The following is a 15,989-nucleotide window of genomic DNA, read 5'->3' as shown; positions in this document are numbered from 1 at the left end:
AATTTCTAAACTTGCCAATTAGGCCAAGTATGGTCATAATTGAAATGACCTGCTGAATTAAAATCAATTAAGGCCAAACTTGGCCATAATTGAAATGATTAGATGGGTCAGGATTCATTATGGGCCCTGTCCGCAATTTTGCGCCCATTGACATAATTTGGCCCATTTTTTAAAACCATTTTTATGAAATAAAATAAATATGTCCTAATTTATCTATAATTAAGACATTACTAATTTTTTATCTTTAAATTATTTATATACGCATACTAGTATACAGTGTATACATATATATGTATACCTTAGTGTAAATATATGTATACCAAAATAAAGGGCCCATTTATTCTTTAAAATCTAGACCGAGTCCAGCCCAAACCAGGCTGAGACCCGACCCAGATCGTTCAAAGCATTAAAGGGGTAATACCCACCCCTCCCCCCTTTTATTTCATTTTACCCATTTCAGAAAAAAAAAAAAACATCCCCCTCCCTTTTCTCTCTCTTCCTCTTTCATGTTAAAACCCGAGCGTCGCCTGCAATTTTCTCTCTCTCTCGTCTAGAAATGGAAAGTTAAAGCGCGTGTGTAAGACATGCAGTTTTGTAGTGACAGTTTTTTGTAAAGAAATTAATGTTAAGGTCGTATTTACTCGAATCTTGCCCGAATAGGTAATGAAACTTTATTCTTTGCTTTTATTTTAATTTTACTTAGTCAAAAATGGATTATTATGATTGATTTTGCTGTATGATGTTTGTACCTTGCTTAAATTTTATTGGTTGGGTTTGAAAAGGTCGGATCGAACCGAGTATGGTTCAGATCTAACCATCCATATACTTGAGAGGCCATGTGAGGCGTAGAACTGGCCTTAAGGTTCATTTGTCCGGAAATACATTTGTCCCACATTGATGGTTTTTGGAGTGTAGATAATTTTTGGGGTTCTATAAATAGAACCCTAACCCCTTTTACAAAACAAGCTTGGAAAAGGGTAAAAAGAGGCTTTTTTCTGAAAGAAAGTTTGAGTCTCAAAGACAAAATTTTAAAAGAGTTTTTTTTTAGAGTTTAGAAAATCGTGGTAGTTCAAAAGAAAGGCTAAAACGTCGAATTTTTTGCCTCCATTATTAAAATTTTAAGACTTCCCTAAGTGTGAGGTCTTTATGAGTTGAAGAGTTTTATTTCTTTCCTTTTGTTCGAGTCTGTGTGGCTGAGTTGTGGGTTTTTGAAGAACTTAAGGCTTTCAAATTCGTTTTTGATCAGGGATTCACCATAAAAAGGTAATGTACTATCCTGTTTACTTATTTTGGTATTGCTTAGTATTAGTCTAAATGTTAATAACTTAATAATGTTGATTAGTTGCTGTTTCGCCTTTGATTTTGTTGAGCTCATGTATTGATTAGGCATTAATTAAGAAGTATTAACTTCTTAGATGTGGAAGTTGCCCCTCTTTATTTTCAAAGCCATGTTTGATATCAAGAATTGGTCTTGTGAATTAGAATGAATGTTTATGCCTAAATAATGCAATGATTGTTTAAATAAGTCGAATAGATTTCATATATTGTTACACCTCAATTTTTTTTTTTTTTTTTTGCATTGTTTGCATTAAAAGTAAACTAACGTAAGCTTGGAGAGGCCATGGAACCCTTATAAGGCTAATGAATACGTTTAACAAGTGTTACGAAAGTATCTAAAGGTTCTGGGATCAAGCAAATCGAAGAAAATAAGTTTGTCGAAAATTTGAAAAAAGTTGACAGAATTTGGAGTCAACTTTGGAGGGGTATATCTCCTAGTATATTAGGAATTTTACGGTGTTTCAAAAGCCTAAAATGAAGTTCGTCGAGTCTAGTTTCCAACGCAACAAACCGCTCGTCGATATAACATCAGAGTACAGAATTATGGACATTATAAGTTAGGCTAACAAAGTAGAAACGCGTGCTACAGTACTGCTACAGCACTGCTACAGTAACCGACATGCTACAGTACATCTATAGTGACCCCCCGACTTTACCCACCTATAAAAGGGGAAAAACCCCATTTTTTCACCAAAAATCAGATTTTAGAGCTCAGCACATATTGTCACACCCCGACTTTACTAGGGTGTGATGGGCACCCGACCCCATATCTGGACCCGAGCGAACCCGCTGACTCTTGTTACATACTTAACTTCCTTAGAATCTTATATCAATAAAAAATGGAAAACATAGTAAAACTTTCAAGAGATTTTTTTTTTCCATCGTACTCAAGTCAAACAGAATCTGCAATCACATGGACTTTATGATATAGCATATTATCGACACTCTATACCCACGACTCTGCCTGCAAAGTCTCTAACATCAAACAAACATCGTGGCTCAGATACTCTGACTCGGCAGCACTCCTGAACAAGTGGAGCCTGCCAACTCCGCTGGAACATCTTCTATGATAACTGTGGCTCATCTGGTGTACCTGCGCGGCATGAACGCAGCCCCCGAAGAAGAGGGGTCAGTACGAGTAATGTACTAAGTATGTAAAGCATGAATAGTCACATAATAAGGGAATATACAGTATGAATAATAACGGAATAGACATATGGAGGTTATCCTAGGACAGATGTAACCTGTACATATGAATGCCTTGCTGCTGATGCCATGCATGCTTAGTTTCTTTTTCAGAAAAACGGTGCTTCTTATTTACATATACATAAAACAGAACATTTCAGGAAACGGTGTCCTTTATTTACATTCACAGACGCCGAGTACATCAGCTCTCCCACCCCCCTCCCCAACAGTGTCCCAACATATTATATATATATATCGCATATACAGACGCCGTATCCGGCTCTCCCATATCCCGCGTCCGGGACGAAATCCAGCTGAATCAGGTGGTGATATAACAATGGCCCTTCCCCTTTCCCCATATACATATACATATACATATTCACATTCACATACATGTGTCATACAATTGGCATGCATGAGAGCCCAAAGAAAGTCATGTGTCCATCGGAGTGACATAAGGTCGGTGACCTCCGATTACATTATGGAATAATCATGGGCGCTTTGTCTCACCTTGAAGGAATGAGTATTTTAAGGTGAGACTACCAACGGAAAATAACCTTAAGAGAGAGCATAGAATGAAATCAATGGCTTTATAACCGCCAATTCATATGCTTTGAAGTCTTTTAGAAATTAGTGTCATAGCTAAGGAATAGAATTGAGGTTCAAGAACTAGTATAAAACTTTCATATTCACATTGGATTCTTAGCTCAAGACTCTTAGTCGTGGAATCATTCTTGTCGTACTTATCATAGGCATATTCTCTTTTCTGACATCATCGTTATCATTATCATCATGGAAGTATTCTCGTTGGGATAGGTACAGTACTTGTCATTTGGTAATGGAATAAGGATCGAGGGTTTCTTGTGGATTCAGCTTCAAAGTAAGTCAAGCGGAGCAATAAGGTAAATCGGGGAAACAGTGGGCCCACCTCGGATCAAAGGAGGCGGCGCACCAAATTTACATATGTTACATGTCATGGCGTTACTTGTGAGGGTTTTAGGGTAGTCGGGTCCTATTTATGCGAGTTCTAGAGGTTTAAGAAATTCTTCCAACATTTTGCACACTTTTTTGTTCAATTCTACTGATTGAAAAAAAGGAAACTTTAGGCGCGGATTTCGGAAGGTAGAGTTATTCCCGAGGCTCACATCTGACATATTCCATCTAAGACATGCCATAGAAAGAAGGGTGAAGCCTTACATACCTTTTCAGCTTCTTATGCGACTCCAAATTCACGTTCCAAATCCGCCAAAATCTAAAAATTGGTCATGTTTACCAAAACTTGATTAGAGCCTTTAGAAATTGATTCTTTAAAGTAACACTTTGTCTGCCGAAATTTCGGAAGCATTTCCCCGGTAAATACACAATCCCCGAGAATACGGCTCGGCCCCAAATCAACAACAACAATCCGGGAATTTGACCCGGCCAAACCAACAACAATACTAGCAATTATTCCAGCAACAATTCAATAGTCGATTCAATCCAATTCAATTTAATTTAATACAATTCAATTCACATAATGTTCCAACAACTTATTCGACATACTATTTCATCCGAAACCTTCAACTTCAATCACAACCATACATTTCATTGTTATTCACATACGTTAACTTCAACAACACCCTTCGTTTTACACCACATAATCCATAACAACAACAACTAAAATGTCAAATATCATCAATTTACCATAACTTACCAAATCCTATACCTTTCGGCCACAACAACAATACATAGATTTTCATGAATTTCCATTCTTTTCTATACATTACAAGAACAACCAATACACCACATGAATTTAATTCATTCTTCCTTACACAACACCTCATACATACGGCCAACACCATGCATATGCAACTACAACTTCAACATGCATGATTTCATACTTTTCATTCATTTTTACACATTACAACAACAAACATACTACATTAATTTAATCTTTCCTCACAACACCACACATACCATGCACGACCACCACTCCATACATACATATTTCATGAATTTCATTTACTTCCACACACAACAACACAAATGAACCCTTCACAACATATAAAAGGGGATTAAATCTTACCTTTCCTCTTCAACTTCTTCACTTGGCTAGAATGCGGAAACGACGAAACGGATGGCCTATCTCCCGAAACAATTATACCACGTTGTAGAGGACCTTCCATTTAGTAGGAAAACTAGGAGAAAATAATTTTCCTTGGTCAATTTCCCATGGCTCAATTTTGAGAGCCATGGCCGAACCCTCCTTGCTCCACTCTCTTCATCTTTTTTTTTTTGTTCTAGTTTTCTTGAGTTAAAATGATGACTTCCTATATATACTTGTCTTCCACAAATTTTCCTTATTTATAATTTGGCCCCTCAAGATAAGAATATAGCCACATGATCCCTCTCTAGAGAATTCTTGAATTTTCTCTAGAATTTTCTTGAAATTAAAAGAAGACTAATGTCTTCTTAAGCAAGCTTTGGTCCATAATTATTATAATTTACAATTATCCCCCATTAATTAAAATAAGGGCATATAGTGCACGGCCAACATGGCCCCTTCATGAATTTTTCTTGAACTTTGTAAAATTACCATTTTGCCCCTAAGCTTCCGCATTATTTCCATTGGTCATTTGCGAATTTCTCTTTTTGCCCTTAACCTCTCTCAATATTTCCATAACACTAATATCCATAATTGATATTTATAACTAACTTATAAATTAAAATAATTTTTGAACGTAGCGTTTCCCTTAACTTGCCACGACTACCTTGGAATGTCCGAACGTATGAAATACGGGCTATAACATCCTCCCCCCCTTTAGAACATTCGTCCTCGAATGTTCAACTGACCTTGTGGGGTCTTGTAGCACTTTGGGAGGGGGTTCCTTTATGGTTGCCCTTTTTTCTCCATGTCCATTCTATATCAGTTATCCTACTTTCCTTGTTATCAAACTTTCGGATCTTTACATAAGTCCTCATTCCATGTCATGGGTTTCTTTTATAGCTGCTCTCTCCATGATGCTCGTTCCTTATCCTTTACCTTATTTTCCTTGTAATCGAACTCCTTGACTTTTCATGAGTCGCTGCTCCATGTCATAGGTTGTTCTAACTCACTGTGTCACCTCATTATCCTTGTTCTTTCCGGGTCCTTCCTTTTCTATTGTTGTCTTGTCACCGTACCTTAACGGAAGCCATGTCTTAGTACGCAATCCTTACTTAATGATTCAATGTAGCGGGAGGCTATTTCCTTATCCTTAGGTCTATCTCTTAGTATACTCATAGTTATTTCGCTTCTGCTCTTCTCCCAAGTAATAGATTTTGAGCTCTATTTTCAAACTAATAGATTTCCTTTCTCTGACACTTCATAGTGTTGCAATTCTTTTTTTTTTTTTTTTGGGTCTGCTATGGTCTCCCCCCCTTTAGGGGACTCCTTACACGCTGACCGCCTGCGAGTATCTTCCTTCTCTTACTATGTCTTCATATGGGTTCTAAACTTAGGAACTATTCCTTTGGCCCTACTTATTGGAATCGGTTCTTAAACTCCACATTTTCCCTTTCGATCTATATTGCTACACTCTATCCCTTCTCACACCTATTTTTTTCAAATTCCAGGCCCAAATAGTCTCGTGTCTTGTCGATAGTTTCTCTCGGGTTTTCCCTCGTTACCTTTTCTTACTTTTCTTCCATTGTGATTTCTTGTCGTTGACCCTTCCGTGCCCTCTGGTCTCCTTATTTTCCATTAGCTCACTCCTCTTCCTTTACAACTATTACTGTATTAGATTCTCCAGTCTTCATCAGTCGCAGGGGCACTGACAGCTTTCCTTGTAGCACCAGTACCATTTACTTTCGCTATCACTCGGGCTTCGATTCCCTCGTTCGATTAATGCCCTCGTTGCCATAGTGCCAGTTACTGGAACTCCGAGATTCATATATACAATCATTTTGAAATATCCTACATACTCACATATATATGTATATGATTACTATCAGCTAACCCACAAAGTACGTACAAATGTTGTTCAAGCCTATCCTAATTCTAAGGCTGTAATGTACTCCCTGTCTTCTTACTGAGCTAATCCACCTCGTCTTACGCGTCCTCTTAAGGTTCCCAGCCATCCCATACACTCTAGTTTTCATTGAAATATCCTAGCTTTTAATTTGGCTCTTATGTTCCAATCTATAGAATTTCTCACCAACTTCCCAGGGGGTCACCCATCATGGAATTGCTCCAACCTGAGCACGCTTAACCCAAAAATTTCATTGGAGTTCGGTGTCTTAATGCTGATATTTTCGCGCCAGCTTCCTCACCTAACCTTTATTACCTGTCCTGGGGCAACTCGAAGTTTTACAGTTTCCGGGACATTTTCGTAACACGTCTTTTCTTGTATAATTACTATTTTGCCCTTCCTAGTTTCAAACGCTCACCTTATGGCTAACTCCTATCCTGGGCTTCCAGATTCCCGATGGGAGCAACCTCACCTTCGTTGCCACGCCCAAATCCATAACCTTCTGAGCCAACGCATTTCACTTACTACCTATTCGCAGTATCTCTTTTCCATGCTTCTTCCTGTGGGGCGAGCCCGATCTGGCAGAACCTCCTTTACCGTTCCTACTTATTCAAAATCTGTATGCGCCCAATGTCATCAATGCCTTACAGAACGTACAACTCTATGGCACATCCCCGCCATCCAGTACTCCCAGTTCAGGTAATAGAACAATCATCCAGGCTTACCTTCGTAACTTGCCACCTCGGCACTTGTCTTCTTTCGTCATCACTAAGCGTCTGCGAAAATTGACGGTTAGTATAAGGAATCTTATTTCCTATGACTTGGCTCTATCGCACGATCTGAGACAGAAAGAAGGTCAACATTTCCTAGATGCCCCGCAGCCTCCTGTTTATAAATGTAGCCGGCTTCACACTCATAAACAGGACTCTACTGGACACGACTTTGCAGACAACCCTTGGACCGACCTGCTCTGATACCACTTTGTCACACCCCGACTTTACTAGGGTGTGATGGGCACCCGACCCCATATCTGGAGCCGAGCGAACCCGCTGACTCTTGTTACATACTTAACTTCCTTAGACTTTTATATCAATAAAAAATGGAAAACATAGTAAAACTTTCAAGAGATTTTTTTTTCCATCGTACTCAAGTCAAACAGAATCTGCAATCACATGGACTTTATGATATAGCATATTATCGACACTCTATACCCACGACTCTGCCTGCAAAGTCTCTAACATCAAACAAACATCGTGGCTCAGATACTCTGACTCGGCAGCACTCCTGAACAAGTGGAGCCTGCCAACTCCGCTGGAACATCTTCTATGATAACTGTGGCTCATCTGGTGTACCTGCGCGGCATGAACGCAGCCCCCGAAGAAGAGGGGTCAGTACGAGTAATGTACAGAGTATGTAAAGCATGAATAGTAACATAATAAGGGAATATACAGTATGAATAATAACAGAATAGACATATGGAGCTTATCCTGGGACAGATGTAACCTGTACATATGAATGCCTTTCTGCGGATGCCATGCATGCTTAGTTTCTTTTTCAGAAAAACAGTGCTTCTTATTTACATATACAGAAAACAGAACATTTCAGGAAACGGTGTCCTTTATTTACATTCACAGACGCCGAGTACATCGGCTCTCCCACCCCCCTCCCCAACAGTGTCCCAACATATTATATATATATCGCATATACAGACGCCGTATCCGGCTCTCCCATATCCCGCGTCCGGGACGAAATCCAGCTGAATCAGGTAGTGATATAACAGTGGCCCTTCCCCTTCCCCTTTCCCCATATACATATACATATACATATTCACATTCATATACATGTGTCATACAATTGGCATGCATGAGAGCCCAAAGAAAGTCATGTGTCCATCGGAGTGACATAAGGTCGGTGACCTCTGATTACATTATGGAATAATCATGGGCGCTTTGTCTCACCTTGAAGGAACGAGTATTTTAAGGTGAGACTACCAACGGAAAATAGCCTTAAGAGAGAGCATAGAATGAAATCAATGGCATTATAACCGCCAATTCATATGCTTTGAAGTCTTTTAGAAATTAGTGTCATAGCTAAGGAATAGAATTGAGGTTCAAGAACTAGTATAACACTTTCATATTCACATTGGATTCTTAGCTCAAGACTCTTAGTCGTGGAATCATTCTTGTCGTACTTATCATAGGCATATTCTCTTTTCTGACATCATCGTTATCATTATCATCATGGAAGTATTCTCGTAGGGATAGGTACAGTACTTGTCATTTGGTAATGGAATAAGGATCGAGGGTTTCTTTTGGATTCAGCTTCAAAGTAAGTCAAGCAGAGCAATAAGGTAAATCGGGGAAACAGTGGGCCCACCTCGGATCAAATGAGGCGGCGCACCAAATTTACATATGTTACATGTCATGGCGTTACTTGTGAGGGTTTTAGGGTAGTCGGGTCCTATTTATGTGAGTTCTAGAGGTTTAAGAAATTCTTCCAACATTTTGCACACTTTTTTGTTCAATTCTACTGATTGAAAAAGAGGAAACTTTAGGCGCGGATTTCAGAAGGTAGAGTTATTCCCGAGGCTCACATCCAACATATTCCATCTAAGACATGCCATAGAAAGAAGGGTGAAGCCTTACATACCTTTTCCGCTTCTTATGCGACTCCAAATTCACGTTCCAAATCCGCCAAAATCTACAAATTGGTCATGTTTACCAAAACTTGATTAGAGGCTTTAGAAATTGATTCTTTAAAGTAACACTTTGTCTGCCGAAATTTCGGCAGCATTTCCCCTGTAAATACACAATCCCCGAGAATACGGCTCGGCCCCAAATCAACAACAACAATCCGGGAATTTGACCCGGCCAAACCAACAACAATACTAGCAATTATTCCAGCAACAATTCAATAGTCGATTCAATCCAATTCAATTCACATAATGTTCCAACAACTTATTTGACATACTATTTCATCCGAAACCTTCAACTTCAATCACAACTATACATTTCATTGTTATTCACATACGTTAACTTCAACAACACCCTTCGTTTTACACCACATAATCCATAACAACAACAACTAAAATGTCAAATATCATCAATTTACCATAACTTACCAAATCCTATACCATTCGGCCACAACAACAATACATAGATTTTCATGAATTTCCATTCTTTTCTATACATTACAACAACAACCAATACACCACATGAATTTAATTCATTCTTCCTTACACAACACCTCATACATACGGCCAACACCATGCATATGCAACTACAACTTCAGCATGCATGATTTCATACTTTTCATTCATTTTTACACATTACAACTACAAACATACTACATTAATTTAATCTTTCCTCACAACACCACACATACCATGCACGACCACCACTCCATACATACATATTTCATGAATTTCATTTACTTCCACACACAACAACACAAATGAACCCTTCACAACATATAAAAGGGGATTAAATCTTACCTTTCCTCTTCAACTTCTTCACTTGGCTAGAATGCGGAAACGACGAAACGGATGGCCTATCTCCCGAAACAATTATACCACGTTGTAGAGGACCTTCCATTTAGTAGGAAAACTAGGAGAAAATAATTTTCCTTGGTCAATTTCCCATGGCTCAATTTTGAGAGCCATGGCCGAACCCTCCTTGCTCCACTCTCTTCATCTTTTTTTTTTTTGTTCTAGTTTTCTTGAATTAAAATGATGACTTCCTATATATACTTGTCTTCCACCAATTTTCCTTATTTATAATTTTGCCCCTCAAGATAAGATTATAGCCACATGATCCCTCTCTAGAGAATTCTTGAATTTTCTCTAGAATTTTCTTGAAATTAAAAGAAGACTAATGTCTTCTTAAGCAAGCTTTGGTCCATAATTCTTATAATTTACAATTACCCCCATTAATTAAAATAAGGGCATATAGTGCACGGCCAACATGGCCCCTTCATGAATTTTTCTTGAACTTTGTAAAATTACCATTTTGCCCCTAAGCTTCCACATTATTTCCATTGGTCATTTGCGAATTTCTCTTTTTGCCCTTAACCTCTCTCAGTATTTCCATAACACTAATATCCATAATTGATATTTATAACCAACTTATAAATTAAAATAATTTTTGAACGTAGCGTTTCCCTTAACTTGCCACGACTACCTTGGAATGTCCGAACGTACGAAATACGGGCTATAACACATATAGGGTTATTTTGGTCATAAAAAGTTGAGAAATTTGAGTTATTTTAGTTAATCAAGGCTCGGGTGGTGCATAGTTGTGCCTATAGCATCATTTTACGGTAGAGTTTGGCTTAAATTGAAGGAATCTATTATTATCGGGAAGTGAAGACATAGCAATATTATCGGGAGAAAGGTATGAATCTATTATTATTAATATTAATCTTGGTTTATTTACGGAGATAGAACTGTCAAATAGCCATATAATAGTTTTGTTGGTGGAAATATGGGATAAACCCCATATGGAATGTTTATGGAGTATTTTGGTATTGAGAATATTATGATTGATGTTGGTATTCTTGTTGTTGTTGTTGGTTGTTGAATTGAGAATTTAGGCTAGGCATATAAACAGGGGAGATGCTGTCCGATTTTCGGCAGGATATAGAATAGTTTAATATGCAGACTTATTATAAGGATATAACAATGAGTCTAACGATAATGCGAATCCTCTTGAATGTAGATTTACGAGTATGGACGGATAAGCGTAGATAATAGGAGGCCTCACAGGTATGTTAAGGCTCGCCCCTTTCTTTCAAAGGCATGATTCCTATGTTATGATTCCATAAATGTTTCCATAACCTCTTTGTTTGCAAAAGCTAGAAGTTCATGATTCTTAAAGCTTCACATCATAAAGATGAGAATGTTTCTATGATGATTACAATGTAATGATGATTTTATGTTTAAAGGTTTCAAGTTTATGATTTTAATGCTATTATGAGATTATTGAGCCTATTTCATGATTTTTTTTTCGATTTTATTCATTGTTGTTGATCTCACCTTATGTTACTTCTTCCTTCAAGGTGAGATATAGCGATAATGATTGTTCCATAATATAAATCGGAGGTTACCGACCTTACGTCACTCCGATAGAGAAGTAACATTTAATTGGGCTCTCGTGCATGTTATATGTATTTATATATGTGTAATTTAGATACTTACCGAGCCTTAATGGCCGGACAAGATACTATATATATTCCACCGCGCCGTAATGGCCGAACAAGATACTATATATATTTCACCGCGCCGTAATGGCCGGACAAGATACTATTTATATTTCACCGCGCCTTAATGGTTGAAAAAGATACTACTTATATTTCACCGCGCCTTAATGGTTGGACAAGATACTATATATATATATATATATAACACCACGCCTATATGGCCAGACAAGACCGGACCTACATGGCCGGACAAGATGCTATATATATATATATATATTACCGCGCCTTAACGGCCAGACAAGATATTATATATGTATATCTTGAAAAGTCTTTTTTTCTTAAAAAAAGCTAAGCATGCATGACATCCACCTTAAAAAGGCATTCAGAGGCACATGTTGATCTCTTTTATATTACTTTATCTTCATACTTTCATTATGTTGTTAGTCGTGCCTTACATACTCAGTATATTATTCGTACTGACGTACCTTCTTGTGGACGCTGCGTTCATGCCCGCAGGTTCAGGTAGTCATTTGGATGAGCAAGACCAGTAGGATCTCCTCAGTCGCACTCAGTGCGCTCCACTTGATCCGAAGCTACAACTTTTGGTATGCTATTTATGAGGTGTACATATGTGGGTATAACAGGGCCTTGTCCTGTCTTTCTATGGCTAGACTCCATAGAGGTCTATAGACAGTCGTATATAGTGGGAATATCATGTAGCTTTGTGGTCTCCTATTTTCCTTACAGCGCATGTAGCGACCATGTCGGACTATGTTGTCATCCGTTGTACGTATGCCTATATATACATATCCACGTGTATAAATTATGAGTTTTTCAAGACAGAGTTTATTGCATAAATTTTGCAGCAGATGCTATCGCTCATATATGAGTTAGAAATGGGCCACCAGGTTATTTAACATATGGCAAGTACGAGTTTAGGGGTGCTTAGTCAGCAGTGTTCGGGCACTCGTCACGATCCATGGGTTTGGGTCATGACATATATTCTACTATATATTGAAGGTTCTTGCTTCTGTTGTTCTATGCTTAAACCTAATGAGGACGTGGTCACCAAAGTCATGACACTAGTTTGATAAACCTTTAAGCTTACATTAATCCTGTTGAATGTAGTAGAACATCAAAAGGTTGTGATATCTATTAGAATTATTTGAAGCAATTGTATTTGTTTCATAAGAATGTGAAATTTGTTTTTTTTTTCTTTTTCTCTTTCCTGAATCTGTTCTTGTGTAGGCTTGCATACTTGTTTGATGTCAACTAAGGGACATGAGTTTGTGATTGGGGTAAAACATGGGAAGGGATTATGATCAATTTAGAATAGAACTTAGGGGAACTAGGCATGTCTATAAGAAATCTGTGACATTTGGCTAAAGCATTTAGAGTTAAGTTTGCCTGCACTTGTGTGGGTCTGAACCTTCCCAGGTCTGCTTGAATGTGCTTAAGTTAGTCAAGTAAATCTAAATGGTTGTATGATGTGCACCAAAGGGTAATTTTAAAGAAAGTGACATCCTAGAGTAGGATAAAGAAGTCTAAAATGAAGTTTGAGATTCAAGATCATTCACAAGATAATAGGGTGTCAAAGGGTCCATTAAGAGTTACTGAAAGTCTATAGAAACTGTTGAGATTGTTTTAAAATAAAAAAGGGGATACCATATGCCATTAGTAGGACTAAGTGTCATGTTTGGTTTCATTTGAATAGAATTCAAACTTTGTATTCATATTATCAGACTTTCTCTTTTATCTGGTTCATGTCTGAATTTTCAAAAGAATTTTAAGATAGCTTTAAAAGATGATTTGAGGCCTGATGTACCTTTAACTGTCTAAAAATGATTGATCAATTGGAGATGGAACTATTTTGAACCTGTAGTTTGGTATTCAATCTGATTCTTTAAACTCTTAAGTGATTTAATTATTCAATCTTTCTTAAGTGTTAATGGCTAAAGGTATTCAATAAGGTTTCACATAGTATGGTTTTAAAACTAAAGTTGACTAGAAACTGTTTAGTTTATGTGATTAATTAGGGGCTCTAGGTGAGACTCATTTTAAGGGGTGGGCAGTGGCAAACCACTTTTGTCCATGAGTTTTGGTGATTGGCATTTGGTAGGAGAATAAGGTAAAAGGGTGGAGTTGCTTTGGGAGAGTAAAAGGTGAGCCTAGGTATGAACAGGCGGTAATGAACAGTGGAGCCTGGGATTCCTTTTTACTGAAAGTGAGGTGCAGGAAAGGGATGGGGAGGTGATGACCTCACCCTATCCTGCCCTTCTTTCAGGACCCTAAGGCTTCCTTAACTCCCTAGACTTTGTTTCTCATGACTGTGGAGTTCAGTGAGGGTTGGTAATTGATCAAGGGTGGTTTGCCATGCCTTGGGGGGGAAATTCTTGTAATTGCTTGTTGCCTAAAGGTAAGTTAGAATAGAGGGACAGTTGTCTGCTACATATTTTTCATGCCTTGGGGTTTTTTGAATTTGATGTTGTCTAAAACTAAGTTTGAAACAAAGAGTAGGTGTCTGTCATGTCCTTGTCATGATTAGAGAGGTCAAAATTGCCATTAATTAAGTCCCAAAGAGATGAGTTGCTCACTTAGTTGTTTGAATCCATATTTCTTTTCTTTTCTTTTCTGGAAGTTTAGCTTGTCTAATTGATTGTTTTCTTCATGAGGGATGTGTGTCAAAGTTGGTATGGTGTTTATGTGTGGATTGTGGTCATGTGAAGACAATCAGCTTGGTCTGAACTTAGAAATGAACACTTATTTGATCTTATGTTGGTAAAACCTTTCATTTCTTGGACTAAATTGGGTCACCTAGACTTTCCAATATACTATAATATAACTTAGAGTAAGAGAAAAAAATTGTGATTTGCCTAGTAATAATTGATTATGTGCCATTAGTGTCTTAAAAATCTTGTTATATATAGAATTAGGAGGAAGAAATAATTCATGTATTATATATGTGCTCTAAAATGAAGGGTGTTAAATGGGAATTGGCTTGGTATTGATTATGGGGGGTGTGGTAGGTATTCTTAAAGGTAGTATGGGCCACTTGGTTTAGAATGGTCTTTTCAAGACACCTCAAGAGGGGCAGAGAAGAGCCAAACTTAGCTTGACTCATAGTATCTATCCCCCAAATGAGGGGTGTCATGGCAAACCTATATACCATGGGGAACATTCTTGTCCTAAAGGGATATGGCTTCCTTAAATTCTGTCATTTTACAAAATGTTTTAAGTACAATAGATTTTTTTTCATTTCAAGAAGTTGGTATTTGGTTTTATTTCTAAAAAAAAATGAACTAGCCTGAGTTTGTTGATAATGAATGCCATCTGTAGGAGTTTATAGGAGTTTGAATATGTGAAGATTGGGTTTTGAACTTTATGCCATATTTTGGGATTCATTGGCACGTATATAGTTGACTCTGTCCCTGTCTATCTTAACTGTAACTGGTAACTGGTAACTGGTATGAAGTTTTGAGGGGTAATGTACTCTTACCACTATTGTGTTAAAATAAAAATTCTTTTTGTGGTCTTCTTCCTAGAATATAAAACTGGACAGTCCCAGTCTCACTTGATGTTGTTTGGTCTAGGATTCTTGATGATTACAATTCTATCTTTTTGGAGATTATGAGTTGTGGAATTTCCCGTTTGTTTATACTATCCTATTGTGCTTCATGTGACCACCTTGCACAAGTAGTAATCCCCTAATAATACATGAAGTTGATAAATCATTTATTTTTTATGTGCATAAAAATTTAAATTTTGGACTTGGATTAGCTTTGCCTTGTGTATAGTAATAGGACATGTAAGAGTAAGGTTAAACATAGAACCTATATAGTTTTGTAAAAGAAGGGAGTATACACATGGTATACACTTGGTATACACATACCATGTGTATAGCAAGGATATACTATGTGTATACCTATAAGAAAATAGCCTAGTTATGGGCAGTATGTGTATGTAAATACAAGAGTAGGACCTGGTTATGACACCTTTTTGATGAAGTATCTTGGAATTGATATACATAATCTATGTGTCCCATGGGATTACAGTTCTTGCCCCATTCTTTGTCATCATTCTGAATTCATTTTAAAATTACTTTGCATTTAAAATATTCCCCATAAGCTGATAATTGTGCACAACTTTGAGACTATGATTATGTAATGTGGCAATACTGGTTTTGTTTGAGAGTTTGAGGAGGTTTAAGGGGATAGGTCTAGCCACTCCCCGATATCCAGCCATGCCGGGGGTTCATGAAACCCTTTGGAACTTGTGTGGTGT

General features: G+C 37.6%; 1 long non-coding RNA gene across 1 annotated transcript; it reads left to right on the top strand.

Annotated features, from left to right (window-relative positions):
• The first annotated feature begins 381 nt into the window (after positions 1 to 381).
• Positions 382 to 13,144, top strand: LOC132605118 (uncharacterized). The gene is made up of 3 exons (XR_009569041.1): positions 382 to 660; positions 11,228 to 11,274; positions 12,225 to 13,144. It is a non-coding gene; the product is annotated as an uncharacterized LOC132605118 (long non-coding RNA).
• Positions 13,145 to 15,989: the final 2,845 nt, after the last annotated feature.

The sequence above is a fragment of the Lycium barbarum genome, chromosome 8 (assembly GCF_019175385.1).
Source record: "Lycium barbarum isolate Lr01 chromosome 8, ASM1917538v2, whole genome shotgun sequence".
NCBI classification, from domain to species: domain Eukaryota; kingdom Viridiplantae; phylum Streptophyta; class Magnoliopsida; order Solanales; family Solanaceae; genus Lycium; species Lycium barbarum.
Note: the sequence above shows the minus strand (reverse complement) of the source record. Positions and strands in the feature narration are given on the sequence as shown.